The sequence below is a fragment of the Rhinopithecus bieti genome, unplaced genomic scaffold (assembly GCF_001698545.2).
Source record: "Rhinopithecus bieti isolate Rb0 unplaced genomic scaffold, ASM169854v2 scaffold_4658, whole genome shotgun sequence".
Lineage (NCBI taxonomy): Eukaryota > Metazoa > Chordata > Mammalia > Primates > Cercopithecidae > Rhinopithecus > Rhinopithecus bieti.
In genome coordinates, this window is record NW_016804523.1 from 224,968 (window position 1) to 245,299 (window position 20,332).

The 20,332-nt window shown below is 41.9% G+C and overlaps 1 protein-coding gene and 1 long non-coding RNA gene across 5 annotated transcripts in view; one reads left to right on the forward strand and one right to left on the reverse strand.

Moving 5' to 3' along the window:
- Positions 1-19,651, reverse strand: part of SNAP25 (synaptosome associated protein 25) — a 90,916-nt gene extending 71,265 nt beyond the window's left edge. For 2 of the 4 annotated variants that reach the window (XM_017868882.1, XM_017868884.1), the window contains exon 1: positions 19,472-19,651. The gene's annotated coding sequence lies outside the window, so the exon portion shown is untranslated. Of the gene's footprint in view, positions 1-19,235 lie in introns of all 4 variants that reach the window. The other 2 variants (XM_017868883.1, XM_017868885.1) reach the window with 2 other exon arrangements.
- Positions 18,703-20,332, forward strand: part of LOC108527561 (uncharacterized) — a 112,029-nt gene continuing 110,399 nt past the window's right edge. Inside the window, exon 1 of the long non-coding RNA XR_001884847.1 lies at positions 18,703-19,212. This is a non-coding gene — a long non-coding RNA (uncharacterized LOC108527561). The remainder of the gene's footprint in view (positions 19,213-20,332) is intronic.

Here is a 20,332-nt window from a genome sequence, read left to right on the forward strand (position 1 = left end):
ATTACTGTGGAGACCTCCTGAGACTGCAGGACCTGCTACCTCCCTCCTACTCCCTCGCTGCCAAGCTAGAATTAATTACTCCTTCTCTTAGTCCTTGCTGTATGCTATCTTAGTTTTAAAATATTAACCACAGTAAATCAGGGACTACAATGTGGCCTGATGCTTATGCACAAATCAAGCAGTTCAATTTGCTTGGGACCCACAGGTGAGACAAGTCCTAAACCTGCAAGATGCTACAAAGAAATGGGTCCCTGATTCCTTCCCCACTAGGATGCTGAAGCAGTAGGATCCACCAAAACACCTGTCATATGTGGGTGAAACAAGACCAGATCATGGGTGGCTGGGTGGGTATGAGTTGGAGGGAGTTTAAGGACTCAGAGATTCAAAGATGTCTGGAGCGTGTAGACAGTGATCCCACTCCCCAGGGTAAGGAGGCCTGGAGAATGAGAGGGATAGCCCACTTCCCCAAGAAAGGATCTGGAAAACTGAAGGGACATCAGTTAATTCCATGGAGCCAACCTGAAAACAAGAGATAAAGGAACAGGAGAGACCAGAAAGGAAGAGAAGAAGGATTCAGGAGAGAAATGGTGGTATGGGGGCTGGACATGGCTGGGCCTTTTCTCAGCAGGAGAAAAGACTTCTCACCTAATTGGGGTGAAGCTTGCTGTGGCATGGAGCTTGGGCTTAAAAGTGGATCTGGATGGGAATCTCAGCTTTGTTATTTTTAAGCTGAGGGACTTAAGGTAATTTATTTAACCTCATTGTACCTCGGTTTTCTCAGCTATAAAATGAAGCTAATAATACCCTGCATGTTGTCCTGAGAATCGGATGTGATGATGTATGAAAAAACTTTATCTCAGTACCTGTCACATAGATATTAAATGAATGGCACCCACTAGAGACCCAGTGAATAAATGAAGGGCCGAGTTATCAATGTGCCAAAGCTGGAGACAGTTGTTGTGATACTTGCGGTGTCTGGTGATAACAGTTTGCAAAATTGTAGCAGTCGGTTGGTGCCCACCATATACCCTTGGCACTCGCCTTTTCTGTATATTCTGAGGGCCTCTTCTGTTAGGGCCTCTACTGTGAGTGAGGCAACACTCATTGCCTTAGGACTTTCTCCAATCTGAGGTGTAGAGTTGCTCTCCTGCTGGGCTGAGTGCAAGTTTACAGTCTGGGAACAGCCCTTAGTCACTGAAGGATGGGAGTTGGTGCATAATACACCGGCTTCCTTGCCTTTCAGGTCAGGCAATCCATGCATGTTGTACACTCTCTCTGAGAGAGGTCCCTGGCTGGGCTGAGCCCCAGCAACTGGCAAACTGCTCATAAGTGTCCTCTGTATTGGCTTTCTTTGAATCCCTATCTAGATTCTGCACACCCCCATCAGCGCTTCCTGGGATCACCACCCAAATAAAATATGTGCACCCTCGTCCTTCACTAAGGATCTGCTTTTGGGAGGGCTCAACGTAGGACAGCATTCCAATTAAAGAATTTAGAAGTGTTTATTTATTTATTTATTTTCCTGTGGAGGCTCAGTAAACTGAAGCTGGTGCAGGAACTGACACAGACAGTTCTGCCCAGGGCCTCATCTTTAGGGGTCTTCTATTTGATATCTGAAGTGAATTGAGCAAATGTATAGCCAGGTATCAGAATGCCCTTTGGAAGTGCCTGGCTAGGCAGCTGGGTGAGTCAGCCGTGCCCTGCTGATCCCTGGAATAGCTAAGAAGAAGGCTCTGGTGGGACCTGCTGCGAGGCTTCCATGCAGTTGCTTGGCTTGTTTTCCATGACACAGCAACACAGCTGAAAGGCCCTCAGAGTTTTTTTCCATTGCTTCCTCCCTTGGGTTCCCATTACCAAAGTGCTCACTGGGCAGAGGGCTGGCTGAGAATTGTTTCTAACATTATGGGTAGCTCTTGTAATTAGAGGAGAAAGTAGAATTTGCTTAAACAGCGGGGACTTCTGGAGAGACAGGGAAAAATCTTAAAATGCAATTGTCTTTACCAAGACAGGCTCAAGTGAAATTACAGATAAAGCAACATTATCATAAAACAATAAGATGCTGATCCCCTCCCACCCCACCCTGCCAGTTTGAATCCAGAAAAGTTTACTTATCCTTAATGTTCAAAGGAGAAAACTTCCCCTTTGACTTCCCTTCTGAATTGATCAGACACCGGGGGCTATGGTTCTTTAGCTACCTTGGAGAGATGCAACTAGATGTTCAGGTGCCCTGTTGAACCAAGGATATCCAAAGTTAAACTTGAGGGCTCCAAGGCCTATGGGGACAGGGTACTAATAAGTCAGGTCTAAGTTTCCTGGTTTGTGGAACTTAGTGGAAGATGTATAGCCCCAGGATGGATGGGCAGAGCCCATCTATCTATGGCAGAGGTGGGGCTTTCTCTGACTTATGCTCCCAAGATTGGTGGGAACTATGGTTGATTTTTTTGGAAATATAGTTGGCATAATTCCCCTCCCAAGATCCACAATCCCTCTTCCACACTGATTCTGTGCTTGGCCATGTGACTTACTTTGGTTAATGAGATAATAGCAAATGTAGCCTCAACAAAGACTTACAAAGGGCTTGCACATTGGGTCTTGTTCTCTCTTGCAGTTTTGAGAAACTCTGTAACTCCCACCATGTCTGTATGCCAACACTAGGGCTAGCCTGTTGGATGAGAGACGTGGTCCAGCTCCTGATACCCTAGCCAAGAGCCGGCAATAACCATTAGACATGGGAGTGAACACACCAAGCAGGTGCCAGCCAGTCTACCAGTTGACTGAAGAACTAACTCATTAGCCCATAGACCCATACACAATAAGAAATGGTTGCTGCTTTAAACAACTGAGTTTTGGGGTGGTTTGTTATACAACAAAAATAACTTCTTCAGGCTCAGTCAGTTTCACTGGACCTGGATGACATGTGGATCCACTCCTCCCTCTACTTGACTGGCTTTCTTCCATCCCACCACCCACAGGGGTGCAGGAGAGCTCGACACTGATGTCCTCATATCATTTTACAGTTGTTGCAGATATCTCAAAATAGCATATATTCTCATTACCACTTTGATAGTTATTAGACTTACCACTAAATATTGTTATTTAATGCTTTAATTAAAAAACACGTTATACAACAAATGTGGTTTTTCTAAAAATATTTTAATAGCTGTATTTTAATAAAATTGGTTTCCTATATAGTCCCCACATATTTATTTTTATTTTTTAATGTCTATGTTTTAGAGATGAGGTCTTGCTCTGTTGCCCAGGCTGGACTGCAATGACATGATCATAGCTCACCGCAACCTCAAACTCGTGGGCTCAACTCTCCTACCTGTGTGGCTGGGACTGCTGGTGCATGCCACCATGGCCAACGAATTTACTTTATTTCTGTAGAGACAGGGTCTCACTATGTTGCCCAGGCTGGAATGCAGTGGCATGGTCCAGTTCAAGGCCACTGAACTCTTGAACTCTTGGGCTCAAGTGATCCTTCTGCCTTGGCCTCTCAAAGAGCTGGGATACAGCTGCACATCACCATGCCCAGCTAATCTCTATTTAAAAATAGGGATTAATTTTTAAATAATTAAAATTGTTAGTGATACATTAAAAGTATCACTCTGGAAGTGGCTTCAGCATATCTTCACCATACTGCCAGTGGGATCCATGGGAAAAACAAAAAGCTAAGACTGCTTGAATTCAACTCAGATCAAAAGCCATAGTCTATTTAGTGCAATTTATATGTTTAATTGTGTTTCCCCAAATACTGACATAACTCATAAGACATTCATAGGAAAGAGCTGTAGTAAAAGAACCCAAGAAACTTCTAGTCATTTCTGATTCTGGTGGATCATAAAAACCATGACAAATTCCATAACTTTTGTAAGCAATGGAAGCAAACTCAAATGCCTATAGGGCTGGGAGGATAATAAAATTTATGCCTTGGGCCAGTCACATAAAGATAAGTAATGGTAGGCTTTGTGGCAAATTGGAGAGGAAGTACCCTGCCTTAAGGCATTTCAGATTAATGATTTTGTAAATCCAGTACTGGGCAAATAAAATAAATGTGTGGGTAGTATTAAGCCTATAGAGCACTAGTGTTCCATTTATGGATTAAGAGCAAGATTGGGGAAGTGGACATCTGGCCAACCTTCATCCCTGAACTGGCTCTGTCATCAAATAAGTAGGTGATCTTCTCCAGGGCATTCAAATTTCTATGTCCCAGTTTTCATATCTGCAAAATGGCTGTGGTTTCTGTATCGTCTTTCTTTCCAGAACTGTCATGAAGTTCAAAAAAAAAAAAAAATTATATCATAGTGAGTAAACAATTTGAAAAAAAGAAATGAGGATCATTAAACAGATGTGGAATAAATCAATGCAGTTGTTTGGTAAGTGACCTGATAAAACTTAAGTCTATCTATATAGGACATGGTTCTTTTAAGTCACCAGCCTGTCAGATCCAAAAGAGGAACTTCAAAAATGATTAAGGAGACCTCTCGCCTGCTTCACTGAGAAGCTAAGTGTGACCCATTGGGCCAAAGCTGTTAATAGAGTTGGGAGGAAAAAGCACATAAAAGAGCCACCCATATGAGTCTCAAGCCCTGAGGTGGAGGACTAATTTCCAATTCAATAATACACAAAAAGCTACACGCAGGCAAACAAAGTTGAAAACAAGCTCAAGTAAATAAAAAGGAAAGAAAAGCAGACTCCTGGGATACTAGGACAAGAAGGGAATAGAGCAAGTTGAGGGAGAACATGACCTTGAAACTAAATTTGCCAGTCCAGAGGCACAATCTTGCAGCCTAACAGCATCTTTAGGCCCAGTTTTTCCACCTTGAGAAAGAACTAGAAGAGGGTCTAGTTCTAGGGTCTGTATGCCTTCCTGCATCCCATTATCCAGTTAGATGCCATCTCTTAATGCTTATCTTCTCAATGGACCAGAGATAACTCAGCTTTACACTGCACCTTTTTGGTGATTGATGGAAAGATGGATTTTGGTTAGTAAACGCAGAGGAAGGAGATTCTCCCTTTCCCTTCCTTCACTGTGTCCAAGAAAATTCGTGACAGAGTTAAATATTATGGTTGGCTGGATCAAGGAATCACATTCATATCTTTTTCCTCTGGTTTGCATACATTTTCATAAAGCTTACATGGCATGTGACCTAAGTAGGTCTGGAAGGAATCTTAGGCTTCATGGGAATTCACTACCCAGTTTAATATCCTGTGACAGAATCTTGGTTTGGCTCTAATCTTTGAGCCCTTTAGCCTACACAGGCCATAGGTGCCCCAGCTCATCCCTATATCTGTGCACATAATATGGTCATGATAGGAGGCAAAATGAGCCAGAGGAGGAAAGACGTGAATCAGAGGACCAGTTATCTCTCATTTTCCGCCACTGTGGACTGTCTGGATTTTATGAAGTTCTTTTCTCTCACTGTATCCTTGAGCTGTAAGTGTGCCTGGTCATGAAATCCGGGAGATAAATGAGAAAATGATGGGAAAGCAGATCTATATGATTCAGATCAAGGTTAAGTTTCTTTTTGTTGTTAGTAAATAAAAGGATCAAGTGCTAGAGTTCTGCTGATGTTATAGTGGGAAGGGGACATAAAAATCATTGAGCCCACAGGTGATTTGGTCTCTGATTAAATGCTGACTCTCAGAGATGCATTCTCTCATAGCTCTTTCTAAATCATCTTTTTACCTCCTTGGGGTAACACTCTATGTCTCTGTCCTACATTATTTAACTCATAGCATTGTCTTTCTCTACTAGAAGGTAAGCTCTATGAGAACAGGACTTCATCTACTTTGTTCTCTGCTTATTACCATTGCTTAGAACTGTGCCTCGTCTGTGGTGGGGACACAATCTATAATTGGCAAATGAAGTGTAACATGGAGGGAACATCCTGCAGAACGAGGTTAGTGTGAGCACAGAAAGGTGAAAGAAACATCCTTCCTCACTTCTCTGAAGTCTCCTTAATGTTCTCAGAGGTGAGTAGTTTATTCTTCCAAAGCAGCAGAGATTTTACCTGCGGTGTGCTATCCAACCCAACCTTTTGGAGAAAAGAAGGAAAGATGGCTTACTGTGTCTGCTTTGAAACTGGTTCTTCCCAACTGAATTGTGTGGTTCCAGCATGGAAATCATATTCCTCCATGCCACTCCACACCCACAATTGATTGGGCACTTGGTCCAAGCTGTGCCAATCAGAGATCTTCCTTGGTAGTTTTGAACCGAGGATACAGACAAAAATTGGCAGTTCCTTTTCCATAGTGGAAGCCCACAGAGTACAAATCGCGTGTGCATGTTTCTGGTATGGGGAGGGAGGAAGTGTTTTTCAACAAGAGAAAGTGGAATCAATGTACAAAAAGAATCAGGGACAGGAGGTTGTGTGAGAGAGAGAGCTTTGGTAATGCTTGCACACTGGGCTTGAGTTGTTCCTGAATTCCAGCTACCTCTCTGCTTTTCCCATGGCTTGACTGCTCAAATTTACTTAGATTGTTTAAGCCAATAAATCTCAATTGTTGCCAAAATCACTTATAGCTGGGCTTCTATAATATGAAAAACCCAAATAGATGTAAGCAGTATAGGTTGAGTATCCCTTATCCAAAATGCTGGGGAGCAGAAGTGTTTTCCATTTCAGATATTTTTAGATTTTGTAATATTTGCATTGTGTTTTCCAGTTGAGCATCTCAAATCTGAAAATCTGAAATCTGAAATGCTCTAATAGGCATTTCCTTTGAGGGTCATATTGGTGCTCAAAAAGTTTCAGATTTTGAAACATTTTGGACTTGGGTACAATCTGTACATCCAAATTTTTGAGGAAGTTCTGTCTGATAGCTCAGGGTTATGAGAATGTTCCTATCCTGTTTTGTAGAGTTTGGGCCACCATTTGAGGCCAAGACCTCTGAGTGTGACAACAGATGAGAGATTGCCTGATTGGGGGTCTGGAAACTCTGGGAGATTGGACCTGCACCAGAGAGAAAATTGGGAAGAGATGGAGGCAGATGTGGTAAGGCAGTAAAGGGCAGTGGAAGGACAGCTGAAGCTTGAGTCAGGAGCCTTGGCTGCAGTGCTCACCCTGTGAACTTGGTGTGAAATTTATCTCTGGGCCTGGTCATCTGCAATTTTTTTGAAAATACAATTTAAAAATCTCTGCAGGTGCTCCAAACCCATAATTCTAAGCAAGAGGAGGACAGGAAAAAAAGGGCAATGTAAGACATCAGGATCCTTTTCCCAAGGGCAATTGGTATTATGATCCAGGGCAGAAACAAGACATTGCAGGGCATGAGTAGAAAAGAACAGGATGACTCTCTGCATCTGTGGTAGCTCATTGCTGAGGGATAGGGGCAGGAAGTGTGGGAGGTGGCACAGAGGAGGAGTGATAGAAACTCCTTTATCCTTTGCACTGGGGACACCTTTTTCTCTTTGGTATCCTTCAGAGGCTACGGGCTAGGACTGCAGAAGGAGGGAAGGAGCTGTCCTATTATTTGATGAGATTTTAAGCTTTGGAGAGAAGATTCTAGGGGCTGGGATTGAGCCATTGTTGAAGAAAACAAAGCACAATAAAGGAGTCTGTTGGCCCCCACTCCACATACTTGTCCTCACTCTGTGAATGCTCACCTTCCTCATCCTTCAAACTCACTTGGATGAACACTAGCATCTTCATTACTAAATCAGAGGGTAAGTGGAGACTTCTATCCAATGGTCCAGGACAGCTCTTCTCTTGCTAAGTACCCAGTCACAGCTTTTGAAAAGTTGAGAACAGTGAAAACACCTCATCCGCAACAGGCTCAGTTTGAGATAGATGTGAAAGTTTGAAGGAACAACTAAGATCTCTAGGACAGTGGTTCTCAAACTTGAGCATGCATCAGAATCACCTGGAGATGATTAAAACAGAGGTTACTGGGTCTCACCCTAGAGTTTCAGATTCGGTAGGTCTAGGTGGGGCCTGGGAATTGCATTTCAAACAAAATCCTCGGTGATGCTGATGCTGCTAAACACCATAGTTGGAGAACAAGTGTCCTAGAGATTCATTGATTGCAGAAGGTCATTGCACTTGAGATCTTAAATTCAAACTCAAGTTCTCTCTCTTATTAACTGTGTAGAAGAAGGAACCATTTTCTCCCTCTCAAAGACTCATCAATTCCTACTTTGTCCCATAAAATGGGACTCTCCATTCTTTGGGAAGATGAGTGTTGGGATGATATTCCCTCCACCCCTTCCTTTACTTTCCCTTCCCACCCCTAACTAAAGTATTCTGTGAGATGGGAAATAAGCAGTGAGCAAGTATAACTCAGTTCTCCTCCTTGGCTTTTTCTCTGGGATCTGCCTACCTATAGCAAGCTTGCATTTTTTGCTCCCCTAGTTTGCAAGTTTCCGGAAGCAGGTTCTGTCACTTGGGGGAATGGGTGGGAAAAAGAGAGAAGGGCCTATGGTTCTCCAGCTATCCTGCCTGGCTGCACACATTTCTGTAGCCCCTTCTCCTTTAGCAGGTCCCAATGTCTAACCTTGAAGTAGAACTAGAAAGGAGTAAGGAAGTCCGACAATCTGACTCTGGCTGCTGGTTGTAATCTTTTCTTTTCTTCTTCTTTTTTCCCCCAATTCTGCTTAACAAAATGCCTAGAATTTTAATCACTAACTCCTGTTTATGCATGAACTGGTTTGTTGGGGGAAGAGTTGTGATCAGCACCTTAGAATCCATTGAAGGACCTTGATTAAACAGTATTCTGAGTCAAGTGTGAAGTATAACACCTGCCACTCAAAAGGTTGCTGTAGAAATTAAATACAAAACAAGCAACAATAGCCTAACATAATATCTACCACATAGTAGATGCTCAAAAAAATAGTGTGAGTTTCAAAATCTTCCCCCAGCAAGCTCTCTTGTCCTGTAGAGTTTCTCCCCAAAGCAGAATTTGAAGTCATTGCTTTATATAGGGTTGTTTTGGAAGCCTTTTCCAACTTCAAAGAAAAATCATTCTGTGAATGTAGCCTAGGAGCATAGAATCTGCTATTCTTGTAACTTGCTTGTGCAGGTTTTATATTTATTGGTTTATGAATAAAACTAAAGGTTTTGACAATGAGACGATGCATGTAGGAATTTTGTATTCAAGGCTGGCTCCAAGAAAGAGTCTGGGTTTGCATCTCTCTGCTTGTGTATTGTGTGCACGTACAAAAACACATGTGCACACACAATATTTAATAAGAAACCTATCCCCACCCCTAACAAAAATCCTTAACACAAAGCTGAATATAAAATGAAGCCAACAGATGTAGCTTCAGTAATGGTTCACTAAATAGCTTATAGAAAATTTCTTTTTCAAAAGCTAAAGAATAGCGGGACATATTGCATATCATCTCTTTTAACTCCTCAAGCATCTTTAAAATCCAAGATGTTAAGGAAGAGGGGACCAGTGTTTAAATAACAACTGGGCCTCTTTGGGTATCTAAGCATTACTCTGAGAAACATGAGGTCATTCCTAAAGCAGAGATGCTAATCAAAGGCATTTAAAATCTTCCCCAAATAGAAAATCAAAGGCTGTTGACATATTTCCCCATTTTATTATGCATGCTGATCAAGCTAAAAAATAATGTGATACCAAGACTTGTTTATTTAAGCAAACAACATAATAAGGAGGAAAAGAAGCATATGGCCTTCATGTAATCCATGATAAAGAACCCTGGAAATCTGGTATGGCAAATAGCAGGTAACTGAACATAACAACAGTTCCTTCCTCTTTCTCAGAGTGGTGGTGGTTAACTGCTTCACAAGCATTAGCTCCTTTAGGTCTCATGAAAACCACTTGATATATATGCATGGCAGCAATTGCTTTCCTTTTACAGATGTAAATGACAGTGAGGCTCAGTTCAGATTAGCTAAATTGTTCAGGGTTATACAATTGAAGTGGCAGAGCTGGCATGCAGCCAGCTGACTCTCCACGTATTGCTCAGTGAACTTGTTTGAACGCATAGTTTCTCTGGTCACTTATACCACCATATCTCACCTGGCTATTTAGCTCAGAGGACTCAGCTTTTTAGATTTGGCTGGCTCATGTTCTATGTATCAGCAGTGTGTTTTCTGTTAGAGGCTCTCAATGGATTTTGTGCAACTTGTGGGATAATTTATGGGGTGGTGGGGACAACCACAGACTTTGCAGTCAGAGACAAGTGTTCCGAATTCTTTTAAGGCTGCCATAGAAATTAAATGAAATAACATACATCAAGTGCCTAGTGCAGCACACAGTAGGCATTTAGGAAGTTAGTTACTTTTTTCCTTGTGTTCATTAAGTGGTAGTATCTTCAGTCTTCTCTGGAGAAAGTTGGATGAAGAGTAACTAACCCGTGTTTTCAAGAGAAGGAATGGGGAAAAAAGAAATGCAAAATTCAATGCTCAGTTGGTGAAGGATTTTCCTAAGGACAAATGGGACTGATTTAGCAAATCATGCCCAGGCTTATGATTCTCTCCCAGGCAAGAAGACACTGACTATTTGACAGGAAAGGCCAGAGATTGGTGTCTCTGAAGGACCCTTTTAAGGAAGCGGAATGGACATGAAAAACTTGTGTCCACCATGCCAATTCTAACAGCGCAGCAGCAAATATATGACCCTGAAGACAAGAGTTGGCCAAAGCCATAAATCTACCCCACTGGTGAGTGTAATATATGTCTCAAATGGATGTGTGAAATATCCTTTTCATCCTAGTGAACAGTAAAACATTTTAACTATCTATTTCATATATGCTAAATTGCTTGGCTTTAAATATGAAACTGACTTAAATTGTTCTTAGTGAATGGCTTTTAATCTCTGATATAAACCTGATTTTAGCAATGCCTTTATTAAGAATCCTCTGATCCTTTGTTAGCATTTTAACTCCTGACTCATAAGTGATAAAATAACAGATAAAATTATTACACCATTTGCCATAGTTTGGCAGCTAGTTAGGGTAAACCAAAGTAATTCCTTGGGATATAATTTTATTCTAATATTTAGAATGAATCTATGTGCAAGGGTACACAACAATTCTTGAGTTATTCTGATCATAACATTTGATCAATAAAAAGCAGAATTACTTACAGTGGTAGAATTCTTTTCTCTGCAAAGGGGTAGCTGGTATCCCCATTCGCTCACTTATTTCCTGCATACATGGGTGTGACAGGCACTGTTATAGGTACTGAAGATTCAAAGAAAGCTAAAATATTACCCTTGCTCTCAAAGACTTCCAAAGTCTATTAAGGAAGAGAAATACATAAGTAGGTAATTACAAAGCAGTGCGATCAATCTTACAAGGGAAATAAGAGCATTGCTCACTGGTAAGAGGTGAATTTCTGGAAGTAGGAGTTTGGGGAATTAAGACATAATTCCACTTGATCCTGAATCACTGAACCTTGTTTAATGATAGAAAGTTTTCAGAGGAGGAAAGTGGATTGGATTGGGAAGTACTCTCATCCAAAGGACCCATTCTTAGTCAACCTATTCTTGTATTGCTCCGTGAGTTTTAGAGTTGGGAATAGGATTTCTGGTGCAGGAGGTACCATGTTTCTTAAAGCTTGACCCTTTCCTCCCATGAGTGGCAGAAAGTGGTCTGTACAGGGAGAGATCCCAACAGACTGGGATACTGGAAGATAGTCATGTATTTAAGGGACATTTTAGTGACATCCTAGTTGATTGCCATGTAAATAGAGACAAGTTCACACAAAGACATACCTTAGATATTTACTGAGTTCTGTGATGGTTGAAGCTGGTTCTTAATATGTATTTGTTTATGATACAACAATCTCTCTATAGATACTGACAGCTCAGTAGAAACCTTCAATAGATTGTATATTTTGATTAGAGAGTCATAGCTCTTTTCTACACTGAGTTAATGTCTTAGATTCTAAAAGGCATCCCATTGAAACATGCCTTCTAAAATAATGACACCTCAAGAGGGGACACCTAGCATAACACATGGAGGGCAGAAACGTGACGATTTTATTTACAGCACTGACTTCAGGAACCAGTGTATGTTTTCCTGGCACATGGCAGGTGTTCAACAGATATTTGTTCAATGGATTAATTAATGAAGAATGCCGTAATAGCAGCTGATTTATGATGAAGGAATACATGGGTAGTCATCGTGGAACTGGAAAAAGTAGATACATTCAGCAATTTCTCTGGTATAAATTAGGAATGGACTTTCCCATTAAAATAAAAAATTCACTCAACAAGGCTAATGCATATTGAAATAGTTTGCCAGTGTTCTTCCCAGCAGGCTTTCTGGCATTTATTTCTGTGCATTTTCTGTTTATTGATAGAGAAGTCACAGTGTGATTTACCTATACCTAGCTCCCAGACCGACTTCGGAATAACTGCAGGGAAATTTAAGACATCCACTGTTTTGGAATTTGCCAGTCATTATTCTTTGAAACTGTACCAAAAATGAGCATAAATAAAGGAGATCAACAACGTGGTCAGAGACTCTTCATGGAAAGGAAACTCTATCCAACTTGCAGGATTTTCAGAGCTCAATTGAGAGAATTCTCTGAAAGAGGAATGAGGCAGGAGTGTAGGGCTGAACTCTGGCCTCAGGGGGGCACCTAAGAGACTTTCATTTTTTCACTTGCTGTTATCAGTAAAGGACAGAAACCACTGATTCAAGGTTCCAGGCATAGAAAGTAATCTCTCAAGTTCCAGATCTGCGACTAGTGTCATCTGAATAAAGGAAGTGATGGGGAAGCTGGGACCAGATGGTCATTTTGTAGAACCTGCCACTTTGGAGGAAAATAACCTTTTCTTTAAGTAAAATGGACCACCTTGGAAGATTAAGACATGGCGAGTCAGCAGAAAGTGCCAACAGTCCCAATTTTAGACATGAGAATTAGACATCTTTGAGTAATATGAACCATATCAACAACAGCAAAGAAGAGGATGAAATATATTTTTCCACAACCAAAGAAAGCAAGCCATAAACCCAGTACAGGTGTTATTCAGCGTCATTCGGGGGCAGGCATCATTTGACTGAATTTCTCTAGAATCATTGTTAAGCATTTAAAAGGAAATGCTAACCCTTAAATAGGATTTCCCCCCGTCTCTTTTTGGGGATACAGATTTGTTCTTACCAGTAAGTCAGTCACTGCTGAAGTTAACCTCTGTAGTCAACAATAAGAAAATCAGTTAGGATTTCCTCTTGTGATACCGTGTTTTGCATTGGTGGAAAGATGCCAAAATCTGCAATAGGTTGTGACAAGGTGAATGTGGGGTTTTTTTTCCCCTCTGGGACATGTGAATTTATTTGATGTGTGACTATGAATTTAATTAATCAACGTTTTACCACCAGCTGCTGACCTCTGACTTCATAGGCTTTAAAGCTTCCTTCTCTCCTTGTCCCATGTGTTTAAAGCTTTCCTGTAATGTCATTTTACCCCACATCCTCCCAATGTGATTAGTTTTTGAGCTGGCTATCAGTATCATGAGATTCAGGTCACATAGGAATGTAACTTTAAAGTACTTTACAGCTCACAGATTCTATAAAATCTTCTGTTTCCTCTTTGCTAAGCGGCAGAGGAAGTAAGAGGATGAGTGAAGGAACTGCAGCTAATATATTGCTAAGTCAGACATAGGAGATGATCAAAAAGAGGTCTAGAAAGAAATTTTTAAAAAGTTAATTCAGTTGAAAACAGAATTATACAAAGTTTAGGCAGATTGTAGGAGACGGTATGTGCCAGATAGCTACAAATCTGATTGAGAAGGACAGGAAAAACCCAAAGCAGTGATGACTCAGAATAGGGCTTTGAGGAAGAAGACAGGATTTCTTAACTCTGGGAAGGCTTCAGAAAGATGAAGGCAAGCAATTTTGAGGGGGAAAAAAACTAAGGATTGGGCTAAGGGAGGCGATGAATGTAATTAATCTTCCAATTGGGTCCAGATCAGTTACTGAAGCATTATTAAGATGACGCCAGCTGAGGTCATCAGTCACTAGGTCAGGACCCATTGCCTGGGGTTTTCAGCACTGATTTCATTGATTTTTGAATAGTAGGGATATTGGACATCGTTAGTCTACTTCTATCATTCTGCCAATAAAGAAACCAAGTTCAACAGTGGTTTGCTGACTAATTTAAAGACTGTGTGATTCCAAACAGGAAATTACAAGCAGTTGTTTCAGGGCTAGAGCTGGGTCTCCTGACTCTGACCAGCATCCTTACCTTCAGACCTTGCTACCCAAGTGAGGAAGAAACGACTGCAGAAAAAGACATGTACATTCTCTATGCCTTATTTGGTCAATATGAAAAATGTGGATGATGCAAGAGGTAGGAGTAGCATAAAATATACTTCATAGCTTAATCTCTGGAGTCAGACTGAATACATGTAAGTCCTGGTTCTGCTCTGTGACAAGTTACTTACCCTTGCTGTGCCTCAGTTATCTCATCTGTGAAATGGAAATAATAATAGTAATCTGACCACAAGGTTGTTAGGAGGAAACAGTGAGCCAGTACGGGTAAACTCTTTTAGAATGAGGGTCACATTCTTCTTCTCTATAAGCCCATTCTGATTAATCACTGCTTTGGGTATCTCTGTCATTCTAAATCAATTTATGTCTTACTAAATGTGATATAATACTATATCTGAACATATGTGTCTGTGGGTTGCACTATTTATTTAGAAATCAGAAATTTCTTGGACTTCTATATTGGGTGAAGTGCTTGAGATCCTTGTGAAGAAAATTACGTAGAAAGAGTAGGTATTATTGTTAAGGCAATAATAGCAATTCTGAGGAGTTCAGAGTGCAGCTGGGATTCTCTAGAAATTTCTATGAAGTTTTTTTCCTCTTGTAAAACTTTTTTTTTTTTTTTAAGTTTTTGTCCACTCATCATGTCCTACTTCCTCAGTACTACGTCATGTCTCCTCCCTTTGCCTTACTTGATGTGTGTGTGGTCCCTGGACTCAGTTTAATAACCACCAACCTGACCTCCTAAAGCATCAAATGTCATTACCTCTAACTTTCCCCTAGGTAGTCGGCTTGGATATAAAAATGTTATCCTGTGGTGTCTCTGCTGCCAGCGTTTTAGTGAAGAATAGATAAGGATAGTCTCTTGATACTTTATAGCCAGAAATGAAATGGCAGTAAAATCTATATCTACCATTGCCATTTCTTCCTCTGCATGAACCCACTGACTATTTTGGCTTAGCAATTCTGTCAGCATTTGGAATTTTGAAGCTCTGCTGTGAGAGGAGTAACCACAAGGTTAGAAGGAAATGGGTGTAATCCAGACCTCGAGGGAGCCCTGAAGCAAGGGTAACTAGCAAGAGTCAGCAAAATAGGCAGGGAAAGAAATTTGATATACTGCCCACCACAGTTTTTCAAAATTCTACCATTCCATCTTTTCCTCCCATTTTAGCCACTTGGGGCTGGTTCTATTTGTCATGCTGCTCAAAACACGCTCAGAAGAACTGACAACTTTTTTCATTCCTCCAGTCAGTGCACTTGACAATGCTGAATATTCACAGAGGGCAAGAGAGTGTTCAGCACCATGTTTATTATTCAAGTGCACCTTCTGGGACCTTCTGGGGCATCTCATCACCAGATTCTTGACCTTCTTTTCAATCTGCCTGGCAAGTGCTCAACTTGCATAATTTCTTTTAGTCAATAATGGAAAATTGAAACTTGCGATTAACTTCCAAGCAGGAATTATATGTCTATGTAGGTACATGTATCCTGGAAAGTGATCTTAAAAGATGCTTCAGTAAGGACTGATTTTTTTTCATTGACCATCTCTTATGATACCAATTTGTGCCCCTCTACTTCTGGAAGAATGCAAATTAAATCCACTCTGTCAATAGTAATTTCTGGATAGTAAAAGGACCTGGTTACTTTGTTATATCAGCTTCTGCTCAGAAATCAACTTTAGAGGATAAAGTACCAAATTCTCAGCTTGACATTCAAAGCCTTCCACAGAAGGCTCCAACTCTGCATCCTAGCCTATTCTCTCCAAGCTTCCCACTCCACCCAAATGAATGGGCATTTTCAGGGTTTGCTAACTGTAGAGTGGGCTTGCCTAACGTGATATTCTGCATATGCTGTGACTTCAACTTAGCAGAACTCTCCCATCTCTCTGAAACTTCCAAAAGCTATCTCAAGGCCTGCCTCTTCTCTCAGATTGTTCCAGTCCACTGTGATGTTACCCTCCCGAATTTACATTACTTACTGTTGGTCACATTCACTTGGAAATTAATCACATATGTCCTCATAATTTGTCTTCTAATGTTTTATTGCATTTGGTTCTGGTTTTATTTATTAACCTATTGTTTATTGCTTTTAATAAGATTGCTAGATGCTAAACTTATTGAGGTCAAGACAAAAACCATGAGATTTTATATCTCCCATGGGATTCATTGCTGTATCTGGTGAATACCGATTGATCAATATCTTCCTATCAGGTTGGTCCTTACTTACAAGGGATGACATTGCAGAAAGTATCCAGTGCTGAGGCTTAAAACATGGATTTTCCTTCCTTTATAGAATTGTAAAGCAGTCCCATAATGTGAGAAACATTGTTTATTCATAGTGAATTATCTAAAAAGCATATTTTCTATCTTTCTCCTTCATGTCTCCTCTCTCAACCTCTTTCTCAGATTATTTTTCTCATTTGTACTAATCATCAAACCTCCGTGTTATGCTGATGGCCGACTGCTTACGCAGCTTCTAAGTGTCACTAGCAGAAACATGTCTCTCAGCTGATAACCCTCACTCAAGGGTTAACATTTAGAGCCTAGGAATATCTTTAGACAAGCTAATTAAGGGGTAATTTGCATTGTGTTTGTGCATATGTGGTTGTGTGTGTTTAATAAAATAAAAATAAAATTGTGAATTCTTGGGAGATTTTGCCATGAAGAGGTTAAGAGGATTGTAAATTATTCTGTAATTTGAACACTGAGGTGGTAATGCAGTAAATATCGATGAACAAACAGGCATCAGAGGGTCTGTGTGAATGACTCCTGGCTCATCCTATGTCCATCTGCTCCTGCCTCTTCTCACCGCATTGCCCTGGATTTTAAAAATTCAAACTTAAAATAGGAAATTTCTCAATTTTTTCCCCAGAAGCTTGTCAATGATATAAATATTAAATTCATGGTTCAATGATATATTTTTTAAATTTCTCAGTAAGTTATTCTAAAATTAGCTTTCTAATTGTGCACATTGCTTCTTTCTCTCAGCTCTGCGCCCTTTGACATCTTCACTGCAGTCCTCTACTTCCCCCGCTCCTCCCCAGTCTTCCACTAGCAAACAAACCCAGCAGTAATTACTAATGTCCAAGCACGTAATTCCGGCAGCATTAGGCTTTTCATTTGACGCAACTACGCAGACAGCTGTCTGGACATGCAGCATGAAGTTAAAGCATTTTTTAAAATTCCTGCCCATATTTTCTCTCCTCTACCACTAAAACACAGTTGTTTATTTTTGTCTGCAGATTGTAAAGTTATAAACTTCTCTTATACATTTACATACTCTTATATAAATGTCCACCCAAATAATTTTACATCCATGCACAATAACAGATCAATATATACATACATGGAAACACATAGTCATCTATAAAAAGAAAAACACTAGGAAATAATTAAATAGCTGGGAATGAAATCACCTTCTGTATATGGACAGGAAATTTTAGTATCTGTAGCATACAGATGATAGGAAGTATGACTATTTAAACACAATCCAAGGTCTCATTTGGGGTCTTTTAAGGGGATCATGATAGCTTTTCTTTAATGTGTTGTATAGATTATTACAATGACGCTGTTACTCTTTTTTGCTAACTACTCAAATGGCATAATTTTGACACTGGTCATTTTTATGCCAGTTTTATCTATATCAAACAGAGAGAAATATCCTTGATGACTTTTGCTCTCTCAGATGCTCTAAACCTCAGAGTAGAAAATGGTTAAAGTAAAATCCCGCAGTGCCATAAGAGAAATTGCAGTAGATCTTTAGGTCAGAGTTCAGTTCTAGTTTAATACCGTGGTTCTTTACCTGCGTTTCCCTGAAGGACACACTTCGATTCTCCCGAGGAAGACCAGTCTTAATGTTGTCAAAATCTAAAGCTATCAGCCCGTGATAACCAGTGCTGATAGGAAATACTTCCAGTAATTCAGAAACCATGGCCAAAGAGATTAAGTCTATTCAGTACAGGACCAGCAAAATTTCTCAGATATATGTTTTTGTGGATGAATACTTGTGTTCATGCCTGATTGCAAGGATGGGGGAAGAAGGAAAAGGAACAGTGATTCATTCTTAAAGTTGATTTTGCTTAGTTCAGCTAATCTCACATTTTTATCAAATGGAAACATAGCGATGTATCATCCCTATAAACAGATAGCATTGGCTTCTTCGTATATACAGTACTCACACTTACCCAAGATCTGTAGACAGATCTACTCTGTGTTAAAAAACAAAACCAAACAAAAACCTTGGTACCCTGCTGAAGGATAAATGCATATTTTTTAAAAAATGTATTTATTTTCTACCTAAAATAAGGGTCAGAGGGCAACACAGATTTCCACAAGTAGACTATTATTTTGTTGAAGCTACGCAGGAGGTAAGGAGGGGAACAGGAAATTGTCTGCAAAGGAGTCTCTGTGAGCAAGATTTATTTCTTTCTTGTTTTCTTTAACCCTACCATGACTCCTCTATTAAGGGTCTCCGTAAGACCGGGGTCTCAGAGAAACAAATTTGATCTCCAGCCCTCGCACGTCCAGCCCTGGCCAGGCATTTCTGCCGCAGGCAGATGCGGCGCTGCGGCCGGACCGCTGTCCCCGGTGCTGAAAGGTCGAGGGCGCTCGCGCGAGCCCGCGGTATTGCTATCCAGGGTGCTGAGCGCGGGCCGCCGCAGTCCCCGAAGCCAGCCCACCCGCGCCAGCCCTCCGCAGAGCCCTCCCACCCGGCACGACCCGCCCGCCTCCCGCCAGCCTGCAGTTGACGTGGAGCAGGCGGCATAAATCAAGTCCGCGGGGCATGGAGGCTGCTGTCGCTGCAGCAGCTCAGCTTGCCCGGGGCGGGAACTCCCCCTTTCTCCTTTCGCTTCCCCAGCACCCACACCCTGCTTCCCCCTTAATTCTTCCCTGGATAATAGTACCCTAACAACAACAGTCAAAATAATAGGGTTAGAACGACGGGGGAGAAACCTAACAGCCTAAATATCTCTGAAAACTGCATCGCAAAATGGAAGAAAGAGGGGGTCCCACTACTGTTTCAAAAGAGTAAGTTATTATTCGGTACGTACCCTCGCTCTTTCTCCCCGTCGCTCCATTTGCAGGGCTCCCGTTTCCCCTTCCCCCAGCAGCTCACCTCGAAAACACTTTATAAAGCCCCCACCAGACGTGCACACACGGAATACCGCACCCTAAGTGCACCAATACTTGTATTTACCCAAGCCCGCTCGGAATGCCCAGCTGCTGTCCCTTCTGGGTATGCAGCCATCCCCAGCCAGAACCACGACCTGGGGAGGGGGCTCCTTACCTGGGCTTCTCGGGAGGGTTGTGTTCTCCGGGCCTCTGCAGGTTGCAAGTGTGGAAGAGCCGCCGAGCAGGGAGGGAAGGAAAGACAGCGCCTGACCTCCCCGAGGTTTCGTCTTCAATGCAACGTGAGCTCTGCCCTCATCAAAGATGGCCGTCCGTTTTGACGTCAGCAGCTTTTAATAGCCGCCCGGCGAGGGGCGGGAGGAAATGGGGCGGGGCTCCGGCGGGGCGGAGGTGGGGCNCAGAACCACGACCTGGGGAGGGGGCTCCTTACCTGGGCTTCTCGGGAGGGTTGTGTTCTCCGGGCCTCTGCAGGTTGCAAGTGTGGAAGAGCCGCCGAGCAGGGAGGGAAGGAAAGACAGCGCCTGACCTCCCCGAGGTTTCGTCTTCAATGCAACGTGAGCTCTGCCCTCATCAAAGATGGCCGTCCGTTTTGACGTCAGCAGCTTTTAATAGCCGCCCGGCGAGGGGCGGGAGGAAATGGGGGCGGGGCTCCGGCGGGGGCGGAGGTGGGGCCCGGGCTGCGGCGCGCTTGACTCGGCTCCCCGGCGCTGCCCTGCAAACCTCCGTGTTTTCACCTCCTATAAGCACCCAAAAGGGGCGACTCTTATGACTCCATTTTAACACTCGGTCTCGGGCAAAAGCGTTCATCCCGCAACTGCATTCCTGATGTTCTTTGGTGTGTGTGTGTACATATGTGCGTATGTATATATGTATGTGTGTATATATTTTATAATACATGTATAATATATGTATAATTTGTGTGTGTGTGTGTGTGTATATATATTTCCCCCCACCCCATCCCCACCCCGTTCAGTGGAATCGGTGATTGAGTCATCTAAGGAGAGGGGAAGGCAGAGGG